The sequence below is a fragment of the Manis javanica genome, chromosome 11, assembly GCF_040802235.1.
Source record: "Manis javanica isolate MJ-LG chromosome 11, MJ_LKY, whole genome shotgun sequence".
NCBI lineage: Eukaryota > Metazoa > Chordata > Mammalia > Pholidota > Manidae > Manis > Manis javanica.
Genome location: NC_133166.1, coordinates 45,055,730 through 45,072,382, shown reverse-complemented (window position 1 = coordinate 45,072,382; position 16,653 = coordinate 45,055,730). Strand labels below are relative to the sequence as shown.

The 16,653-nt window shown below is 41.9% G+C and overlaps 3 pseudogenes; all 3 read right to left on the bottom strand.

The window, feature by feature from the left end:
• Window positions 1–306: 306 nt before the first annotated feature.
• Window positions 307–4,769, bottom strand: LOC140844321 (nuclear distribution protein nudE-like 1 pseudogene; annotated as a pseudogene).
• Window positions 4,770–5,927: 1,158 nt separating this feature from the next.
• On the bottom strand, window positions 5,928–6,944 carry LOC140844320 (nuclear distribution protein nudE-like 1 pseudogene; annotated as a pseudogene).
• Window positions 6,945–8,102: 1,158 nt separating this feature from the next.
• LOC140844319 (nuclear distribution protein nudE-like 1 pseudogene) lies at window positions 8,103–9,119 on the bottom strand (annotated as a pseudogene).
• Window positions 9,120–16,653: the final 7,534 nt, after the last annotated feature.

The window sequence follows — 16,653 nt, the reverse complement described above, 5'->3', positions numbered from 1 at the left end:
TGATCCCAAAGGTTAGGAGTTCAACATACATATTTGGGGGGTGGGGGTAAACAAATATGCAGTTCATAGCAGTTGACAAATAGTAAGTGCTCTATTAATGTAAGTCTGGTTCTTATTTTCATTCTAGCTTATTATCATGTACTAGGCTTTATTTTGTGTTGGCAAAAGATGAAAATAGAATTCTTAGCCTCAAAGAAGCATACAACTAGTGCTTAAACCCACACTTTTGTCTTATGAAAATAAACCAGCAATCACAATATGGTTTGATGAGTGGTTGGTGCGGAGTGATGGATGTCTGCTGGTGTGTTATAGGGACACAATGGCATCATATGAATGACCTTTGAGCTATTGGCAGAATACGAATTACATCATAATCCACACTTAGCACCCATACTTCTCTGAGGATTTAATCCCTTCTTATACCACTGGTCACCACTTCTGACATTTCTCACTTAGTATGGACCATCAGTGTCTCCTTCCTTCTAGGAGCCATCCTAGTAGTGTGCCTGCAACCTCTCCCTGGTCCTTGCTAGGTGATGCATGCTGTACATGAGGAGAGTGCTCCCAAAGAGACAGACTTCTCTCAGCCAATTGAATACTCCACTGCCCTCGATCTTATCCCCTCAGAATCAAGTCCAGTGTATGCAAGGTCTCCCTGCTCTGGCTGCTAGCAGCTGACTAGGTTTTGCAACTCCATTAGTATGTAGTCCCTTTCCTCCCTATCAGACCCAGTGTGTCCCTGGCTGGGTTATATTGTAAGTTAATTAAGATTTGGCCTAATGGTCTATATGGATTTATGCTTTCCAGTGGGGGAGTGACCTCTCCATCATTTGTGGAGTTGGAAGGAGTTCTTGATCATCCTAAAATTCCACTTAAATTATGAGTTACTGCTCTTCCATGAGGTGTCCTTCCTTTATACACTGCTATGGGAAGAAGTAGCTTAGGTTAAGCGTACAGCCCCTTGTAATCAGTTTGACTGGGCTTGTTTCTCTTAACCTCTCAATCTCAATTTACCTATGAAGCACAGATAGCACTGGTACAAGGTTCATAAGGCTGTTATGAGTAGTAAACAAGATTCTCACATGAAAAATTTAACCAAGTATCTGTTGTAACAAACTGTAAATGTCAGCTATAATTTTTCTAAGAAGAAAGTTTACATGCAAAATGTTTTTTTTTTTTTTTACCAGATATCTATTTAAGGGAAAGTGACCATCAGAAAACTTAATATGTAATGTTAAATAGTATCATTTATCATCTTCAAGCAAGAGGGGAATTCCAGACCTTTAAGAAGTAGGTCATTCTCCTAGTTCAGAACTGAAAGAGGAAAGAAAACCTCTCCAGATGATATTCTCCATAGAAAAACACTGCTTCTTTGTAGTTTTTATTTTTTCTGTAATCTTTTCATTCCTTTATATTTTTAATTCCTTTATAAATATGCATAAATGAGGAAGGAAAGGGACATGGGAAAAGCATCATGATTAATATTTCCTGCCTATGATTAAAATGCTGAGATATAAATAGTATAGGAAGAACAGGAGAAACTCCATCTTAAGGCTAAGATCCCATTTTAGAAATGAGGTAGTTAGGAGGCAGAATTCCTAAAATGTTTTTTGATAATCAGACAAAAACTGACCCTGTCTTAAAGCAGCACCAGCAGTCCTAAATGACATGTCCTCACTGCTTGAGGTTAACCACTATCTTGAGGAACAGGATCAAGAAATCCCTTGGGTTAAGCTTATCTTAAAGAATATCTAGAGGACAGATTATGGATGGTGACATGTCTCTCACTGGAGACAGACATCATGAGACCACATGTGAAGCCTACATCCTTGGGTCCCCCACCCCCACACTTTGTCCCATTCTTGAAGGCCTTAAAAGAGAATCCTAAGCAGTTGAGCCCACCACCTCTCTGAGTGAGGTGCACTCCCCTTTCTTTCAGTGTGTACTTTTTCCCTTAGATAAAGACTTCTCACTGCTCACTTACTACATTTTGTCTCTACGCTCTTCCAGTGTTAAGTGGCAATCTCACTTTGCCATTTCATTCAATTGTATACACTTAAACACAAGTTTTCACTCTCTGTCCTACTTCAGTCAAGTAAGAAAGGGCTACTGAGCTCTGATTTGGGCTTACAAGTTCCCATCACCTGGGTGACCCAGACAGGACTGCAGCTGTACAATCATGCTCCTTAGTAGCCTGACCAAAAATCTTCTTTCTTTGCCTTTGGGAAGTTCTCAGAACATGAACTCACTCCATCCAGTGCCCTGTGGCTCCTCCAAATCCTGGGGTTATAGTGGCTTTGTTCCTATACAGTGCAGATTTCAAGCAGACACTGGATGCCAGGTGACCCTGGCTTTAGGAGTTGGCTAGGGATTTGCCCTATGCTGAGCAGGGGTTCAGTGAGTTTCTCTTTCCTCCCTCTGTTCTTCCTTGCTTTTTGCTGCCAGCAAAGCAGGTGCCATTCACTTCTACTCTCCCTTTAATGAATTCCTTCCTCACCTATACTCATTCAACTTGTTTAAGAATTCTTGTTCAGAGCCAAGAACCTCCCCCAGCCCCAATCCATATTGAGGTTTCACCTAGTACACAGGGAGGGACCTCCCTAGATGCAGCTGCCTGGCAACATAAATATTGGGAGGATTTTAAAAAGCATAAGTTTGACATTGATTTGTCCTCTACCATGGAAAGTTTACTTTTCAACTTTTGGAAAATGATTAGAATATGTTATAAAGCTGATAATTTGTACCTAACATGATTTGCCTTTTTAAAAGGCATTGATAATTAGAAAGGAGAAGAATAACATTTGATTTTGATAAAGATTATAAGTTCTCTATGAAGATTAAAAGAAAATGAACAATTAAATAAGATTTTTAAGCATAAAAATTACTATCTCCTCTTTTAAGTGAAAAATTAAAATGTGTAATGACCCCTTGAGAACCTTTCTAATAAGGAATTATACCATGTTTCTGTCATTTCTCAAATTGCTGTATTTTTGACAGCCAAACCTTGTTTTTATGACTCTAAGTAAAAGCAGAAAAGCCATATATTATTAAAGGAAAACAAAACATACCTGGTACAGATCACTGTTATAGCTTTAAGTTTTCTTTAACTAATTTTATAATTATAAAAAGTATTTTAAGATTTATTACAACCCAATTAAGCAAATGTTGAGAAACACAGATGCTAGTATTTTTCAATCAGAATTAAGAACAGTTCTGGCCATTTTTCTTTTTCTTTTTCTTTTTTGCTGTGGCATAAAGAGATGACTTGGAAGTGGCTGGGGTCATTCCCAGCTCAGTTTTATGAACTGATGGGCAAGACAGCTAAGTTTAAATGCCTTAGAGCTGAAAGAGTTCCTAATGTATTTCTTTCCCCTCAAAAAAATCTTTCAATGTGGAAACAATAAATTTCACAGAAAAAAACAGGTAAATAACAGTGTATATGATCTCATAGAAGAGAAAATGAGTAGTAAATTCTGAATACGAATTTTAGGCATTGGGAAAGGGACTTTTCAATTGTCTTCGCCTAGGTTCTTAAGAAAGTAGGCCCTGAGTTTAAGATAAAAAGTTTAGATAAAGCACCTTTATTTGGGTGGTGGAAGCCTAGACAATTGATGATGGAGGAAAAGAAAAAAGTAGACAAGGCACAGAAAAAGGAAATATGGTGTGATAAGCAGCCTTACAGAACTGACCCCTTCTCTATGGATTGTTGAGAGGGCAGGAGCACCCACCTGGAGGCAGGGGTGTTCACACAGACTGAGAGGCAACACATTGGGGGCCAACAACGGGTGCAAGGGGCCCAGTCCAGGAGGAGGAGGAGCAGCTGGTCAAAATAGTTCACTGCCCCTTTATTAAACAAAGGCGAATGCCCTGATTGACAGAGCTTTTTCCCGTAGCCGATTATCAACCCAGTTATCATTCCCTGGAATACAGGATTTTTGTGATGCTTGGAACTCTGCAAAATTCCTGCAAGCTGTTAATTTTGATACGAATGCTCCTACTACCTTCCATAAGAGATCCTTCCCCGTGTTTAGTGCCGATGTACTGGCAGGAGGAGTTAGTGGGCTCATACCAAAATGGTTTGGTATAGCTTTTGGTGAAGGAAAACTGTTTTCCATTCCTTTGGCAACAGGAGTGGCTGGCAAAGAAAGTGACACTTGCACAGCAGAATCCCTCTTTTCAGAGTCTAGAGTTTGCTTTCTGGTTACTTGTTGTCTTTCGCGAGCTGCTAGTTCTTGTTTTAACTCTCTTACTTCATCCTTTAACCTCTGCACAGAGACCAACGAAGATTCCTTTTCATCAAGTTCACTCTCTAAGTATGCATTTCTTTCGAGGGCCTCATCTAGCCTTTGCTCAGACTCTTCCAGGGAAACTACTGCTGCCCTTTGTGCGCGCTCCAGGTCATCCTTGGCTTGCTCCAGCTCTCTCACGTACTTCTGCAACTGCTCCTTAACCACCCGAGTCTGATTTAAATCATCCTCTACTACTGTGACCTGCTTGTAACTTTGTGCATGCTCATGTTCTGGCTTCTCTTTTAATGCCTCCACTTCGTATTTCAGTCTTTGGTTGTCAGCTTGCAAGTCTCTCTTACTTTGTTCAGCCAGTACTAACTGTGCCTCCAACTCTGCTTCTAATTCCCTGCTTCTTTCCTGGAATTCAAGTAGCTCATCCTGAGTTTCCTGGAAGCTTTGTTTATACTTGAAGGAAAGTTCTTTCCAGAAAGCAGTTTCCTCCTCTAAACTAGAAAAATATGGTTTATCTTCAACATCCATAGTCAAGAAAGTCTCCAGCCTGTCAAAAGGGCACGTTCAGCGCCTCTCGGCAGACGTCTCCGCTCTTCTGGCCCAGCCAGGGCCGCCCAGCAGCTCAGCCACTGCTCCACTCCGCAGTTCCAAGCTCTGAGCTCCACTCCACGCACCTCAGTGTCCAGCTCCTCCCCAGCGCATCAGGGGTTGCCCGGGAGACATTCTGTGACATAGAGGGCGTGGTTCAGAGCATGCCAGCGCGGGGCTGTCATGAGGAGGGCGTCGCCGGGGGCGGGGTCAGGCCCACCGCGTTAAGGTCAGACTGACAGTGGCCTTGTGCACAGACGCTCCCAAGCTCCGCAATATGCGCTTTTGGCCATCGAAGTTTTCCCTGCACACTTTGCCACTCGGGAAAGAGGCACCACCGTGGTTAAAAGTCGGCTTTCCAGTTCCTTCAAGTGTCAGTGTTTAGCTGTTCTTGTTCACGTAAGATGAATCTCTTTGGGTCTTATTATGTGGAACATGTTTTTATAGCTGGAGATACAATGATGATGAACATCAACTTTCTGACCCTCAAAGAGGGGAAAGGGCAGAACTAAGTAAGGTAATATAGTAGATAAACTTGATTAGAATTAAGAACAGTTCTGGCCATTTTTCTTTTTCTTTTTTTTTTTTTTGCTGTGGCATAAAGAGATGACTTGGAAGTGGCTGGGGTCATTCCCAGCTCAGTTTTATGAACTGATGGGCAAGACAGCTAAGTTTAAATGCCTTAGAGCTGAAAGAGTTCCTAATGTATTTCTTTCCCCTCAAAAAAATCTTTCAATGTGGAAACAATAAATTTCACAGGAAAAAACAGGTAAATAACAGTGTATATGATCTCATAGAAGAGAAAATGAGTAGTAAATTCTGAATACGAATTTTAGGCATTGGGAAAGGGACTTTTCAATTGTCTTCGCCTAGGTTCTTAAGAAAGTAGGCCCTGAGTTTAAGATAAAAAGTTTAGATAAAGCACCTTTATTTGGGTGGTGGAAGCCTAGACAATTGATGATGGAGGAAAAGAAAAAAGTAGACAAGGCACAGAAAAAGGAAATATGGTGTGATAAGCAGCCTTACAGAACTGACCCCTTCTCTATGGATTGTTGAGAGGGCAGGAGCACCCACCTGGAGGCAGGGGTGTTCACACAGACTGAGAGGCAACACATTGGGGGCCAACAACGGGTGCAAGGGGCCCAGTCCAGGAGGAGGAGGAGCAGCTGGTCAAAATAGTTCACTGCCCCTTTATTAAACAAAGGCGAATGCCCTGATTGACAGAGCTTTTTCCCGTAGCCGATTATCAACCCAGTTATCATTCCCTGGAATACAGGATTTTTGTGATGCTTGGAACTCTGCAAAATTCCTGCAAGCTGTTAATTTTGATACGAATGCTCCTACTACCTTCCATAAGAGATCCTTCCCCGTGTTTAGTGCCGATGTACTGGCAGGAGGAGTTAGTGGGCTCATACCAAAATGGTTTGGTATAGCTTTTGGTGAAGGAAAACTGTTTTCCATTCCTTTGGCAACAGGAGTGGCTGGCAAAGAAAGTGACACTTGCACAGCAGAATCCCTCTTTTCAGAGTCTAGAGTTTGCTTTCTGGTTACTTGTTGTCTTTCGCGAGCTGCTAGTTCTTGTTTTAACTCTCTTACTTCATCCTTTAACCTCTGCACAGAGACCAACGAAGATTCCTTTTCATCAAGTTCACTCTCTAAGTATGCATTTCTTTCGAGGGCCTCATCTAGCCTTTGCTCAGACTCTTCCAGGGAAACTACTGCTGCCCTTTGTGCGCGCTCCAGGTCATCCTTGGCTTGCTCCAGCTCTCTCACGTACTTCTGCAACTGCTCCTTAACCACCCGAGTCTGATTTAAATCATCCTCTACTACTGTGACCTGCTTGTAACTTTGTGCATGCTCATGTTCTGGCTTCTCTTTTAATGCCTCCACTTCGTATTTCAGTCTTTGGTTGTCAGCTTGCAAGTCTCTCTTACTTTGTTCAGCCAGTACTAACTGTGCCTCCAACTCTGCTTCTAATTCCCTGCTTCTTTCCTGGAATTCAAGTAGCTCATCCTGAGTTTCCTGGAAGCTTTGTTTATACTTGAAGGAAAGTTCTTTCCAGAAAGCAGTTTCCTCCTCTAAACTAGAAAAATATGGTTTATCTTCAACATCCATAGTCAAGAAAGTCTCCAGCCTGTCAAAAGGGCACGTTCAGCGCCTCTCGGCAGACGTCTCCGCTCTTCTGGCCCAGCCAGGGCCGCCCAGCAGCTCAGCCACTGCTCCACTCCGCAGTTCCAAGCTCTGAGCTCCACTCCACGCACCTCAGTGTCCAGCTCCTCCCCAGCGCATCAGGGGTTGCCCGGGAGACATTCTGTGACATAGAGGGCGTGGTTCAGAGCATGCCAGCGCGGGGCTGTCATGAGGAGGGCGTCGCCGGGGGCGGGGTCAGGCCCACCGCGTTAAGGTCAGACTGACAGTGGCCTTGTGCACAGGCGCTCCCAAGCTCCGCAATATGCGCTTTTGGCCATCGAAGTTTTCCCTGCACACTTTGCCACTCGGGAAAGAGGCACCACCGTGGTTAAAAGTCGGCTTTCCAGTTCCTTCAAGTGTCAGTGTTTAGCTGTTCTTGTTCACGTAAGATGAATCTCTTTGGGTCTTATTATGTGGAACATGTTTTTATAGCTGGAGATACAATGATGATGAACATCAACTTTCTGACCCTCAAAGAGGGGAAAGGGCAGAACTAAGTAAGGTAATATAGTAGATAAACTTGATTAGAATTAAGAACAGTTCTGGCCATTTTTCTTTTTCTTTTTTTTTTTTTTGCTGTGGCATAAAGAGATGACTTGGAAGTGGCTGGGGTCATTCCCAGCTCAGTTTTATGAACTGATGGGCAAGACAGCTAAGTTTAAATGCCTTAGAGCTGAAAGAGTTCCTAATGTATTTCTTTCCCCTCAAAAAAATCTTTCAATGTGGAAACAATAAATTTCACAGGAAAAAACAGGTAAATAACAGTGTATATGATCTCATAGAAGAGAAAATGAGTAGTAAATTCTGAATACGAATTTTAGGCATTGGGAAAGGGACTTTTCAATTGTCTTCGCCTAGGTTCTTAAGAAAGTAGGCCCTGAGTTTAAGATAAAAAGTTTAGATAAAGCACCTTTATTTGGGTGGTGGAAGCCTAGACAATTGATGATGGAGGAAAAGAAAAAAGTAGACAAGGCACAGAAAAAGGAAATATGGTGTGATAAGCAGCCTTACAGAACTGACCCCTTCTCTATGGATTGTTGAGAGGGCAGGAGCACCCACCTGGAGGCAGGGGTGTTCACACAGACTGAGAGGCAACACATTGGGGGCCAACAACGGGTGCAAGGGGCCCAGTCCAGGAGGAGGAGGAGCAGCTGGTCAAAATAGTTCACTGCCCCTTTATTAAACAAAGGCGAATGCCCTGATTGACAGAGCTTTTTCCCGTAGCCGATTATCAACCCAGTTATCATTCCCTGGAATACAGGATTTTTGTGATGCTTGGAACTCTGCAAAATTCCTGCAAGCTGTTAATTTTGATACGAATGCTCCTACTACCTTCCATAAGAGATCCTTCCCCGTGTTTAGTGCCGATGTACTGGCAGGAGGAGTTAGTGGGCTCATACCAAAATGGTTTGGTATAGCTTTTGGTGAAGGAAAACTGTTTTCCATTCCTTTGGCAACAGGAGTGGCTGGCAAAGAAAGTGACACTTGCACAGCAGAATCCCTCTTTTCAGAGTCTAGAGTTTGCTTTCTGGTTACTTGTTGTCTTTCGCGAGCTGCTAGTTCTTGTTTTAACTCTCTTACTTCATCCTTTAACCTCTGCACAGAGACCAACGAAGATTCCTTTTCATCAAGTTCACTCTCTAAGTATGCATTTCTTTCGAGGGCCTCATCTAGCCTTTGCTCAGACTCTTCCAGGGAAACTACTGCTGCCCTTTGTGCGCGCTCCAGGTCATCCTTGGCTTGCTCCAGCTCTCTCACGTACTTCTGCAACTGCTCCTTAACCACCCGAGTCTGATTTAAATCATCCTCTACTACTGTGACCTGCTTGTAACTTTGTGCATGCTCATGTTCTGGCTTCTCTTTTAATGCCTCCACTTCGTATTTCAGTCTTTGGTTGTCAGCTTGCAAGTCTCTCTTACTTTGTTCAGCCAGTACTAACTGTGCCTCCAACTCTGCTTCTAATTCCCTGCTTCTTTCCTGGAATTCAAGTAGCTCATCCTGAGTTTCCTGGAAGCTTTGTTTATACTTGAAGGAAAGTTCTTTCCAGAAAGCAGTTTCCTCCTCTAAACTAGAAAAATATGGTTTATCTTCAACATCCATAGTCAAGAAAGTCTCCAGCCTGTCAAAAGGGCACGTTCAGCGCCTCTCGGCAGACGTCTCCGCTCTTCTGGCCCAGCCAGGGCCGCCCAGCAGCTCAGCCACTGCTCCACTCCGCAGTTCCAAGCTCTGAGCTCCACTCCACGCACCTCAGTGTCCAGCTCCTCCCCAGCGCATCAGGGGTTGCCCGGGAGACATTCTGTGACATAGAGGGCGTGGTTCAGAGCATGCCAGCGCGGGGCTGTCATGAGGAGGGCGTCGCCGGGGGCGGGGTCAGGCCCACCGCGTTAAGGTCAGACTGACAGTGGCCTTGTGCACAGGCGCTCCCAAGCTCCGCAATATGCGCTTTTGGCCATCGAAGTTTTCCCTGCACACTTTGCCACTCGGGAAAGAGGCACCACCGTGGTTAAAAGTCGGCTTTCCAGTTCCTTCAAGTGTCAGTGTTTAGCTGTTCTTGTTCACGTAAGATGAATCTCTTTGGGTCTTATTATGTGGAACATGTTTTTATAGCTGGAGATACAATGATGATGAACATCAACTTTCTGACCCTCAAAGAGGGGAAAGGGCAGAACTAAGTAAGGTAATATAGTAGATAAACTTGATTAGAATTAAGTACAGTTCTGGCCATTTTTCTTTTTCTTTTTTTTTTTTTGCTGTGGCATAAAGAGATGACTTGGAAGTGGCTGGGGTCATTCCCAGCTCAGTTTTATGAACTGATGGGCAAGACAGCTAAGTTTAAATGCCTTAGAGCTGAAAGAGTTCCTAATGTATTTCTTTCCCCTCAAAAAAATCTTTCAATGTGGAAACAATAAATTTCACAGGAAAAAACAGGTAAATAACAGTGTATATGATCTCATAGAAGAGAAAATGAGTAGTAAATTCTGAATACGAATTTTAGGCATTGGGAAAGGGACTTTTCAATTGTCTTCGCCTAGGTTCTTAAGAAAGTAGGCCCTGAGTTTAAGATAAAAAGTTTAGATAAAGCACCTTTATTTGGGTGGTGGAAGCCTAGACAATTGATGATGGAGGAAAAGAAAAATGTAGACAAGGCACAGAAAAAGGAAATATGGTGTGATAAGCAGCCTTACAGAACTGACCCCTTCTCTATGGATTGTTGAGAGGGCAGGAGCACCCACCTGGAGGCAGGGGTGTTCACACAGAGTGAGAGGCAACACATTGGGGGCCAACAACGGGTGCAAGGGGCCCAGTCCAGGAGGAGGAGGAGCAGCTGGTCAAAATAGTTCACTGCCCCTTTATTAAACAAAGGCGAATGCCCTGGTTGACAGAGCTTTGTCCCGTAGCCGATAATCAACCCAGTTATCCTTCCCTGGAATACAGGATTTTTGTGATGCTTGGAACTCTGCAAAATTCCTGCAAGCTGTTAATTTTGATACGAATGCTCCTACTACCTTCCATAAGAGATCCTTCCCCGTGTTTAGTGCCGATGTACTGGCAGGAGGAGTTAGTGGGCTCATACCAAAATGGTTTGGTATAGCTTTTGGTGAAGGAAAACTGTTTTCCATTCCTTTGGCAACAGGAGTGGCTGGCAAAGAAAGTGACACTTGCACAGCAGAATCCCTCTTTTCAGAGTCTAGAGTTTGCTTTCTGGTTACTTGTTGTCTTTCGCGAGCTGCTAGTTCTTGTTTTAACTCTCTTACTTCATCCTTTAACCTCTGCACAGAGACCAACGAAGATTCCTTTTCATCAAGTTCACTCTCTAAGTATGCATTTCTTTCGAGGGCCTCATCTAGCCTTTGCTCAGACTCTTCCAGGGAAACTACTGCTGCCCTTTGTGCGCGCTCCAGGTCATCCTTGGCTTGCTCCAGCTCTCTCACGTACTTCTGCAACTGCTCCTTAACCACCCGAGTCTGATTTAAATCATCCTCTACTACTGTGACCTGCTTGTAACTTTGTGCATGCTCATGTTCTGGCTTCTCTTTTAATGCCTCCACTTCGTATTTCAGTCTTTGGTTGTCAGCTTGCAAGTCTCTCTTACTTTGTTCAGCCAGTACTAACTGTGCCTCCAACTCTGCTTCTAATTCCCTGCTTCTTTCCTGGAATTCAAGTAGCTCATCCTGAGTTTCCTGGAAGCGTTGTTTGTACTCGAAGGAAAGTTCTTTCCAGAAAGCAGTTTCCTCCTCTAAACTTGAAAAATATGGTTTATCTTCAACATCCATAGTCAAGAAAGTCTCCAGCCTGTCAAAAGGGCACGTTCAGCGCCAAGAAAGTCTCCAGCCTGTCAAAAGGGCACGTTCAGCGCCTCTCGGCAGACGTCTCCGCTCCACTGGCCCAGCCAGGGCCACCCAGCAGCTCAGCCACTGCTCCACTCCGCAGTTCCAAGCTCTGAGCTCCACTCCACGCACCTCAGTGTCCAGCTCCTCCCCAGCGTGTCAGGGGTTGCCCGGGAGACATTCTGTGACATAGAGGGCGTGGTTCAGAGCATGCCAGCGTGGGGCTGTCATGAGGAGGGCGTCGCCGGGGGTGGGGTAAGGCCCACCACGTTAACGTCAGACTGACAGTGGCCTTGTGCACAGGCGCTCCCAAGCTGTGTAATATGCGGTTTTGGCCATCGAAGTTTTCCCTGCACACTTTGCCACTCGGGAAAGAGGCACCACCGTGGTTAAAAGTCAGCTTTCCAGTTCCTTCAAGTGTTAGTGTTTGGCTGTTCTTGTTCACATAAGATGAATCTCTTTGGGTCTTACTATGTGGAACATGTTTTTATAGCTGGAGATACAATGATGATGAACATCAACTTTCTTACCCTTAAAGAGGGGAACGGTCAGAACTAAGTAAGGTAATATAGTAGATAAACTTAAATACTGATGACTACTACAATGAAAATAATGTGGAAAAAGGGACTGGTAGGTGCTCTCTGTGAATGTAAACTTTGGATTGACAACTGAACAATGTGAAGGAGGCAGCCATGCAAAGATTTCAGACAGGAGCATTCCAAGCATACAGAACATCAAGTTCATGGCAGCTGACAAAACATACTTGGCCTGTTTAATTGGCAGAAAAAAAGGCCAGTGTGGTTAAGTATAGTGGGAAAAAAAAGAAAGTGGAAGGAGAAACACCACAGAGAGGCAGGGTCCAGAAAATGTAGGACTTGGAGACCAGTGAATTCTGCTGGTGTTTATTCTTGTGGCTAAAGGGAGCCATTCAAAGGCTCAAGCAAAGCCATATCACCATCTCATTTACATTAGCTTCTGGATGGATGGTGGATTGTAGTGGAAAGAAAGAAGGGGCAGAGAAACTGCTCAGGAAGTTGTTTACTTACTGCAGGTGAGAGATAATGGCAGGTTGGTCCAGACTAGCAGCACTGGAGGTGGAAGTAAGCAGTCAGACTGAAGGAATACATTTTAGAGGCAGAGCTGATGGGGCTGATGAAAAGAGAATTAAGCATGGATTCCAGGTTTTGGATGGATTGACTAGATAGATCGCAATGCCATTTCCCAAACTGGGGAAAGTTGGGATTTAAATGGAAACAAATGTCTGCATGCAGAGGGAGATGTCTAGGAGGAATGTATATATTGCTGAGGGGAGATACTTTAGAAACAGTATGCTCTCTGTCTAACTAGATCTGTATAGATACACTGACTATATATAGTGTGTGTATATATAAGTTAGAGCACATAGTATGTACACTATGTAGCATAGATTTTATATTATCAATGATACAGTAATATAATTCATAGATACCTTATGTGCTGTCCTGAGGGCCAGCATATGCAGAAAACCTACTCTTTGGCAAGCCCTTTATGTCTGGTTATCTAGCCTCTTCCAGGAAGAGGAAGAGTGTATCTACCCTTTCCCATGGGTCGGCGTCCCACCACATCACTGAGCACATCATTGCTAGACAGGCTGAATATAGCTGATATGAATCCAGATGTCTTCTTCCCAGACACTTCTTTAAAGGACAATTAATCATTTCAAAGGAGGTAAACAAAACAATCTGCCGAACTCACATGCGCAGTGGGCAGGGCCACATGGCTTTGCTGTAAGCCTCTAAGACACCAGGGTCTGTGTCAACTCTGTGGAGTTAGATCGGTTTTCATGAGCAGATGATACCCAAGGTGGAGCGGATGGTGATTCTAGAAGCGACCGATACTCGCATTTGTTTGAGATGCCCAGATTCAGGGATCTGAGAGTGATGATAAATTTCTGAGGAAATGCATCACGTGCTGCTGAGGGTGGATGGGGCACTCTGGAAAGCCTGAGTCTGAACATCTGTTCCCCAACAGCCGCAGGAGCCTCAACATGCTGCTCAGAGATGAGAAACCCAGACTTAAACGTGGCTGGCACCAGTTTTTCATTCTGAGCCTCTATGTCTTCTTCATGTATCTCCTGCTTGCTTGTTCTGTTGTCTCTGTCCCCAATCCTTGGCCCAGTAACACATCAAACACACAGTGTTCTTGAGCTAGATATTATATGTATTTCTCATTAAGGATTCAAATAGAAATGTAAGTAAAAGCAATGGCCTCCTTACTTCAGCCATGGCTGCCCTCTTCCCAACACTCAGGTCTCCAAATTAGATGGTGGGAGGACTTTACCAAAGTTCACGAAGAAAAGAATATGTTTTTGCTTCTCCTCCCTTTTGGATCACAAAGTTTAGGTTCTCTACCATATAAACATTTGCAAGTCTGTAAGAAACAAGTCGCAGTGTTCGTTCAGAGCTAAACAAAATAAGAAAGGAGTTTTGATTATTTATTTTAGGAGGACATTATTAGGAAAAGAGAATTAAAAGAAATGTAAAAAATCATCTCTGCTCACCACTCTCAGTAGTAGTACCTATTTACTTGTTCCAAAAAGGAAGCTCCTGTTTTAGATGCTGAAGCCGGTGCAGCTTCCAGAGAACTGGATCTGAGGGGAGTCATCGCCCCTGTCCTCAGTCTCCCGTGGAATGCGTCCGTGCTGCTCTATGCGAGGCTTCTGCTGGAGGAGTCACCTTAAGAAGTAATATTAGCCTTCCTTGTCAAGATTATTTCACATGCCTTTATCACTTCAGAAGAAAGCTATTACTTTATGTGGTAGTGACTTGCTTTTATCTGTTGAAAAATTCAAGTCCTGAAGTCAGTGTTACAAACAAATGCTTCTGTGCTGAGTTATATACTTTGAGCTGACATCCTAATACAGTGAGCCCAGGTGTCATATGCCACTGGCTTTACTATTGAAAGATGAGTGGGGAAACTTTTAAACCATGGTATTTCCACATTAAAGTCTAAATTGCTCACTTGGAGGTGTTTATTGCTGGCATGCAAGGTGTGCTTTTATTTTTACTGCATATCTTTGAGAGGGAATTTATATGACTAACAACAGCATGCCACACAAACATTTAAAACATTTAAATATTGAATCAAAATTTAAGGAGATCATGGGACTAAAGATTGAGGAAACTTGAGCGGTCTTCTCGGACTTTCATTAATTAGTTCTGTGATCTTGAGCACGTGACTACCTTTCCTCACATCCACTTTTTCTTTCTGTAAATAAATAAAGGATGTTTTTACAGTCATTTATTTTATACTTAACTTCCAAAATGCCCTAAATTTTAAGATAGATAAATGTGTATATATGTAATAGTTAAAAATGCATAGTAAATATTTAATCAATATACAAAAATGCCACCTAGATTTATCACCTTGCTAGTGTACTATGTATATAATAGTTGGGTTATAGAGGGTTCATCTGTATTTTTTTTATTTCAAATAATACACTTTATGAATATACAGAAGTTTTTCAGAAACTTTTTCCTTGAAAGCTTTTCAGAAAAAGTTATTTTGGTTTCTTTCAATGTTATTCTATATGTCCTTTCACTCTTCAATAGTAAACAAAGAAAATTCTTTTATTTGCAACTAAAAGTAGTCAATGATTAACATAAATATGTTTAAAGTCATTCTTCTTGTCAAAATCAAAGATATGCGAAGAACTAGAAATAATGATTGAAAGTGTGAACTGGCAATTGACTCTGTGCATTTTCAGTGTCTCAATACCTTTATTAAGGCTGTGAAATAACCCTAGATTTCAAGAAAAGGATCTTGAAACGCACTATTATGCAAGATCCATGACATCAGGATCTCTTTTCTTCATTGTTATCCCCTCAGAATCTAGAGCACTGCCTGCATATTTTAGCTGTTTTATAAATATGAGATTAGACAAAATTTTTTATTGAGTTTTCTGCCATACACCATTATAATCTAGTATGTCCTTCCCCATTGAAAGAGAATACTTGCCATCTCCGAATGAAGCATATTTTTAAATTTTGCTTTCATATTGTTTGTATTTTTCACTATCTGCTTTGATTTGTCTGATACCCCAATAGAAACAGATTTGAATCCCAGTTTTGCTACTTGTAGTCCAAGTTAGCCTAGTGCATGTCTAATTTAGTGTTATCAATACTATTTTGAATACTCTGAATTTATTGAAATCTTTGAAACTAAACTGGACTTCCTTTGTAGATTTCCTTAAACAAGCATATAATCTGCGGTCAGAGAAGAAAGCAAAAGTTACTTTTACACAGTATAGTTAAAATTTCAGGTATGGTTCAACATTTTATACAAAGACTTAAACATCAAAAGGAAAACATAATTTTGTTTTTAAAATGTTTCACTTTAAACTTCAGGAAGGTAAAAATCTAACTTAGCTTCTTTTCCTGAAATATTGTGAAGCTCACTGCAATTATGAGATACAGTAGAGATTTTTGTTGGGAGTCTGCTAAAATATCCTCTGAGTAATATGACCGAAATATTGTACATTTTGATTTTAGGAAAACACTTCCGTGTTGTCCAAATAGTACATGGAATTTATGCAAATAGCCTTTGAGAATCTGTGTTAAAGAATGACCACCTAATTCTCTATTCTAGGATAGGTTCATAAAGATTATTCTTTTTTTGTTTTACTTGGTGGAAAATAATGCAAAAGTGAGACATAGCATGAATTTTTGCAAATAAATATTGGAATTTGTACATTATTTAATATACTTAGATAAGCCTTCAGCCTTATACCTATTAATTTCTGATAGTTAATTTTAAAAAATTCTGATGAAACTAATGTAAACCTTGGCATAAAGAGGTGCTGAAGGAAGATATGATCCTTGCCCTCCTGGAGCTTAATGTTCATCAGCAGGAGAGAGAAAGGCAGTCAATTAGATCAGTGAACAGTTGGAAGATGGGATTACCAGGTGTAATAGGTGCATATTACTTGGCCTTGATTTTGATGGGGAACAAAGGGGGGTATTCTGCAACTTCTACCTCCGTATAATTAAAACGATCAAATAAGTCCCAGCAACACTTGGTTTTGACAGATACTAAAGCATAAAATAAAGAGGAAATTAATTATTGGCTTCTAAGCATCAAAATTACCAGTAATAAATATTATAAATGATGTTAATAACTAGCCATATTGATAAAGTCTGATTGAGATGTGTTAAGCATGAACTATTCATCAAATTCAAGTGAGATATAGTCAAAATTGGGGCATATCAAAATAATCAGGGCAAAGATGTAGTTGATGTTTCTTAAATATGATTTTAGTTTTGCGTGCT